The sequence below is a fragment of the Leptonychotes weddellii genome, chromosome 5 (genome assembly GCF_054177405.1).
Source record: "Leptonychotes weddellii isolate Sample4059 chromosome 5, ASM5417740v2, whole genome shotgun sequence".
Taxonomy (NCBI): Eukaryota; Metazoa; Chordata; class Mammalia; order Carnivora; family Phocidae; genus Leptonychotes; species Leptonychotes weddellii.
In genome coordinates this window covers 100,724,904-100,731,891 of record NC_138373.1, presented here as the reverse complement: position 1 = coordinate 100,731,891, position 6,988 = coordinate 100,724,904, and the positions used below count along the sequence as shown (strand labels likewise).

The following is a 6,988-nucleotide window of genomic DNA, read 5'->3' as shown; positions in this document are numbered from 1 at the left end:
GTTAAAAGAGCCCTGAAGTGACTGTTTTTCAAAATAGGAAGATTGCCTAAATGCACACAGATATTTCTCTAATCCATTTCCTCCTCCCCATTTCTATAAGCAACACCATACTGCAGACCCTTGCTATCTCATGCCCAGAGGATTGTAACAGCTCTTTTCTCTCAGCCTTGCCTCTGCCCCTTCCCTTCTCTCTACTCCCTGTGCATCCTTCTCCCTGGCAGTAGTTAGAGGAATCTACCTAAAATTCAGATTTGAGCCTTTTCACAGCCCAGCTTAAATGTTCCAAAGGCTTCCACAGCTTCCAGCCTCATTTTTCCCCACCACTTTCTGCTCCACTGTTTACCTCCCAGATGCACAAATCTGCTTATAGTTCCCATGCACCCAGCACACTTTCATGCCACACCCTACCTTTATTCACACTGTCCTCTATGTTTAACGCCTTTCTCGTCTTTTTTTCCCTTTATTTTTGGACCCTTATCAGTTATGAAATATAACACAAATGCATACAAGTAAATAAACATACATTTACAATTGAGAAAGGCAATAGAGCACTATCTAGGAAACAGAAACAGATACTGCAATCGTCTTCACTCCCCTCCCCAAAGTCTCCCACTGCCACGCTGGAGTCAAACTCTCTCCTTCCTATGGGTACCCACTATCTTGTCATGATAATAATTTTTCACTTTTCTATATAGTTTATCACGCATTTACACATCCCTACACAATATAGTGTGATTTTGCCTGTTTTTGAATATTATATGGATGGAATCACAAGGACTTTATTCTCTTGAACTTTACATGAATGGAATCACAATTTATCTTTAGTGTTTTATGTCCTGCTTATTTTTCACAACATGAAATTTGTAAATGTCATCAATGTTTTTGGGGTACCTGTGCTTCATTCATTTTCATTGTTATACTGTATTCCATTATATGAACATACTACAATGCATAAATATCTGTATTTATAGTTGCATTCTACTGTTGATGGACAGTTCATTTGTTTTCAAATGTAGGCTATTACTAGCAATACTACTATGAATATTCTAGTACATGTCTCATGGTACACATAAGAAGCTTTTCCAAAGTAGAATTTTTCTAAAGTTTATACATATGGATGGACTTGCTGATCATAGGGTATGCTTATCTTCAGCTCTACTAGAAAATATCAAATTGCTTTCAAAAGTGGTTGTAATAATTTATACTCCACCAACATGCCAAAAGTTCTCATTACTCCATATTCTCTCCCAACACTTGGTATGTCAGACTTCTAATTATTACCTTCTCTCTGATATAATCCCAAGTGCCTAGAACAGTGCCTGGCTCATAGTAAGCATGCATTAAATATTTGTTGAATAAATTCATATTTCTTAATTTCCAAATATGAGAATTTTTGGATTGTCATTTTGTTATTGATTAATAGCTTAAATTCATTGTAGTTGAAGAATACCTCCTGTTCAATATCAACTTTTCAAAATTTGTTGAAATTTGCCTAATAGACAAGTTTTTATTTATAATCATTACATATATATATAATGAAAAAATATGTTTTGCATTTGTTGGATGCAAGGTTTAGATATATCCATTAGCACAAATTTTTAAACAAATTTATAAGCTGTTTATAAAAATTTTCTATATCAGTGATTTTTCTGCTTATATTACAAGTTACTAACAAGGGGTTATTATAATCTTCTACTATATTTGTGAATTTGTCCTTCTCATAAATTTTTCTTTATATATTCTGATGCTATAAGTGTAATCTAAAATTTTTAATTGTCATAACTTTTAGTGAATTGAATCATCTTTATTATTAGGTGGTTTTCTTCTTCACTACTTATGCTTTGTCTTAAATTTTGACTGACATTAATATAGCTGCACCTGCTTTCTTTTGAATAGGGTGCATGATGTATCCCTTTCCATTCATCTACTTTCAGCCTGTTTCCTTAAGTTTTAATTATTTCTGGTAGATAGCATATAAGTAGATTTTTGTTTTGTTTTGCTTTTTATCCATTTTGGCAGCCTTTGTCTTTTATCTGGAGCATTTAGTCTAATTACATTTAATATCAATAAAATTAATATTTGGATTTAAACTATATATAGGGCCAGATAATAAATCTTCTAGGCTTTGCAAACCATAAAAGCCTTTTAGGCTGTTGCAATTACTCAACTCTGCCAATGGAGCACAAAGCAGCCCTAGCAAATACGTAAATGAGTGTGTAGGGCTGTGTTCCAACTAAACTTTATTTACAGAAACAAGCGGTGGGCCAGATTTGTCCAGTGGGCCATAGCTTACCAATCCTTGCTCTATGTGTAATATGTCTTTTTTACCCGGCTACTTTTAGAAATGTTTTCTTTACCCTTGGTTTTTAGCAGTTTGATTAGGATGTGCCTTGGCATGTTTTCTTTAAGTTTATTCTGCCTAGATTTCATGACTTTCAAATTTGGAAATTTTTTAGCCATCACTTTTTATTTGAATATATTTTTAGTCCCCAACTCCTGAAACTTCAGCTGCATGTGTGTTAAGCTGCTTGATATATTTCGCAGATCACTTTTGTCCTGATCCTTTCTTTTTCAGTCTTTTTTCTCTCTGTACTTCATTTTAAATAGTTCCTATTTCTAGGTTTCCAAGTTCTCTAACCTTTTCTTCTAAAGTCTATAATTTGCTATATCTCCTCCTGTGAAAATTAAAAAATTTTTTAAATTTGAAAATCATGATTTTGTTCAATTTTAAACTTTAAAATTTGTGCCACATAATCAAGATATTACTTGACTCACAATAATATTTTAATATTTAAATTCAATAAGTCACAGAATAAAACTATTTACTTAAACAGTATCATTCTCTTTTAATAGAAGTGACTTTATATAAGAGGTTTGACTTCAAACTGTCTTACTATTCCACTCTTTGGCCTCTATTGTCCAGAGACAGGCACATTTAAACTCATTTCTTTTTTAAGATTTTATTTGAGAGAGAGAGAGAGACAAAGCAGGAGTGGGGGGAGGGGCAGAGGGAGGAGAGGGAGAAGCAGACTCCCCACTGAGCAGGGAGCCCAGGGCTGAATCCCAGGACCCCGAGATCATGACCTGAGCCAAAGTCAGACGTTTAACGGACTGAGCCACCCAGGCGCCCCTCAACTCATTTCTTTAATGAATATTTTGCAACAAGTTCCTGAAGTTTTCCATTTTTTTCACACTTGTAGAAATTCTTCCAACTGTAATAAACAATGATACTATTTCTTGTCTGGTTAGATGGAATTCTTAAGTGGGCCCACTTTCTGCTATGTTTGCTATCAATTTCTCTGAAGAAAAGGACTTCGAAGCAGGGCCCAAACCCTGACTCTGAATATTTTCCCACAGTTGACATTTAAACCAACAAATACAATCCATAATTTTTGAAACATTTCTATAATGCAACCTGAAGTCTGCCTTTAGTTAGCTTGCTCTTTTTTCTATTCCAAACAAAAATAATAATTCTTATAAAAATGCAAGAGAAATTATGTAACTTTATGAAGTATTTCCAAGAGTAACTTTGTCTTCTGAATCTTAAACTTCATTTCCACTAAACAGTTGAAAATTTGGGTGCTCAGAGAATGGTAGCACTTTAGATAAAGGCCTTAATTCTTTTAAGTAGAGAAAGTACAAGTTCTTGAAAATCCCATCAAACACACTGGTCAAATTCTGTAATGGGCATCCTCATTTCTTTTCCAAACAGGTATACTGTGAAGGCTATCTTGCACTGAGAGGCACATTAATGCTTGCAGGCAATCTGGAGAGTAGTTTTGTACATGGAGACCATCTGTGAAAAATGTTCTCTTCACATTTCCCTCGAACAGACGCTAAAATATTTAAAGGTTTTTAATTGTGACTTGAAACAGTTGTCTTCATAGATGATGATATCCCCTATCTTCCAAGCATCTGGTCCCTTATAACTGTGTAATGTTCAGAATTAAGGACAATTTACATATTCAGTATCAGGATATTAAATGTCATCAGCTTCACAGAAGTGTTCTGGGGAATCATCAGCCTCAGGCACCGAAGAACGGTCTTCTATGATTCCTCATTTAAAGATTCATCCATAGCTCTACGTCATTCAGCTTGTTCATATTCTTCAGTGAGATTAGTACCTTCTTCAAAATACCTATAGCTTGCAGATTTAATTTAAACACTTGATTTTTAACTTATTTGATTTTACATTTTTATCATTTCTTACACTGAACTTATTTGCTTTATCCTATAAGATACATAAAATGTTTCATGATACCAGTGTTGGTATTAACAATAAAACTACAGAATGAAGTTTAAGATTCTTCGCAATTTGTTTTGTTATTAGGATATATCCCACTAAGAAAGGTCAAAGCCCTGCATTCAAAAGTCATGTGAACTGAATCTTTTTTTTTTTTTTTTTTGGTTGTGTTACCAATCACACACTTAGGTTTACTTAATTTGTTTTCAATTTAGGGGTTGCTCTTTTTTTCTCTTTTTGATTTAATTTACTTTTTGACTATTTACAATAATTACATGATTCTAAAGTCAAAACTACAAAAAAAGGTATACTCAGAGGAATCTCTTCCAATCCTACCTGCTGATCCTCGTTTCCCATCCCCACCTCCTATAAATAGCCATTTTTAATTAGTTTCTGGATGATTCTTTAATGTCTAATTTTGTACAAGAAGTAGCTACCACATACACCTTGCCTCACATTATTATGACAATCATTCTATAGCAATGCAAAGAAGTATTCCTATGTCTGTATGACTAGTCCACTATATACTATAATTTATTTAACTATTCAGTTCCTCTCTCTTAATGGCATTCAGGATATTTTGCCACTAAAAATAATGCCACAGTGAATAATCTTGTGCATATATCATTCAAAATTTGTGCAGATGTACTTTTAGGATAGATTCCTAGAAAACACTTATCCCCTGCACTTTTAATTGTGAAGGCTTTATAGAATTTTAAATGTCTGGTAAATGTGCTTGCTGGGTTAAAGTGTGACTGCATCCATTTGTAATTTTGCTAGATAGTACTAAATTCCCCTCCTTGAGGGCTATATCATTCTACATATCAGTATGTCTCTTTCACCAGACCTTTGGCAACAGTGTGCTCTCAAACTTTTGGATTTTTGCCAACACAGTGAGAAATGCTATCTCAATGTAATATAATTTGCTTCTTCTTTTGTTTTTAATGAGTTGAGTATGTCTTACTACTTTAAGGGCCACTTGCATGAATTTTTAACTATGTTTATGTCTTCTGCTTGTTTTTCCACTGGATTTATCTTTTTATTTCTAGGCTTTCTTTTTATATTAAGGAGACTTTTTCCTATGGTTTAAGTTGCAAATATTTTGTCCAGTGAATCATTTGCCTTTAGCCTTATTTGTGGTATCTGGGTCATGCAATTTTTAAAAATGTTTATGTAATAGAATTTGTCTTTTATTGATTCTAGATTTCAAGTCACAGAAATGCTTTCCTAACTACTCCCATGGGTGATGTTTATATAGAAATCTACCCATGTTTTCTTCTATTATTTTTAGGGTTTCCATTTTTGTCATGTTTAGTTAACTAATCCATGCAGAGTTTATCTTGGTGTACAGTATAACCTATGAATCCAATTTTACCTATGTCCAAATGGTACCCAGTTGTCTCAGCAACATTTATTACAAAGTCCGTTTCTTCATTGTTTTGCAATATCTTTATCATATATTAAATTACTTTATGTACTGGATTTCTATTATGTTTCATTAGTGTAACTCTCTATTCATGTACCAGTTCTACACTTTTAATTGTGAAAGCTTTATAGAATTTTAAATGTCTGGTAAGACTGGCCCCTCCCCATTGCTCTTCTTTTCAGGGTTTTTCCTGGAAAGTCTTACTTAGTTTTTTCCATATGAATTTAAGAATCAATTTATCTAGGGGCACCTGGGTTGTTCAGTTGGTTAAGTATCTGCCTTCCACTCAGGTAGTGATCCTGGGGTCCTGGGTCCTGGGATTGAGCCCCGTGTGGAGTCTGCTTTGGGCTCCCTGCTCATTGGGGAGTCTGCCTCTGCCCCTCCCCCCAGCTGGTGCACACTCTCTCTCTCAAATAAAAAAACAAAATCTTAAAAAAAAAAAAAAGAATCAATTTATCTAACTAAAAAACAAAAAACTTGTTAGAACTTTTACTGAAATTATATTAAATTTACAAATTAAGGTATGTCTTTCATTTGTTCAAGTTTACTTTTGTGTTTTGGGGGAGTATTATAAAGTTTTCCTGTATGTATGAAGCCTACTGACTTCTGTCAATTGCTTTTATATCCTGCTACCTTACTGAATTATCTTTTTATTTTCAGTAGTTTTCCCATTGCTTTGCTTTCATTTTCTAGACACATGATTTTATTTTCTACAATTCTCATACATCTAATTGCTTTCTCTGTATCAGTGCTGTGGCAAATACCTCCAACACCATGTTAGATGTTATAGTAATAGTGTGGACATCCTTGTTTTGTTTCAAACATTAGCAAGAATGCCTCCAGTGTTTTCCCATAAAAATAGTAAGATACTGGTAAGCAAGATGCTTTATGTGTTAGGAAAATACTCTTCTGTTCCTCTTTTGAAAATTATTTTTATTAGGAATACATCTTGAATCTTCTTAGATATTTTTCCAGAATCTATGGAGATAATCACAAGACTTTTCTTCTTATATATAATATTAATAAATATATCAATGTATTTTTAACATTGAACTATCTTTGCATTCCTAAAGCAATTTCTACTTGGTCATGACATATCATGTTGTTTGATTCTATTTGCTAATACTGTATTTGGGATTTTTGCATTGATATTCATGAATGAGATTCATCTATAGCTTTCTCTTTTGTACGATCTTTATCAGATTTTGGTTTCAATGTTATATTTATTTCATTAAAGCTTTTTGAAGTTGTTTTTAAAAAAAACCTATTTGAAACCTGTTGGATAATTTTTAGGGAGATTTTTAAGAAATATTCTATCC

General features: G+C 33.3%; 1 pseudogene; it reads right to left on the bottom strand.

The window, feature by feature from the left end:
• Positions 1-3,096: 3,096 nt before the first annotated feature.
• LOC102748419 (ERO1-like protein alpha pseudogene) lies at positions 3,097-4,152 on the bottom strand (annotated as a pseudogene).
• Positions 4,153-6,988: the final 2,836 nt, after the last annotated feature.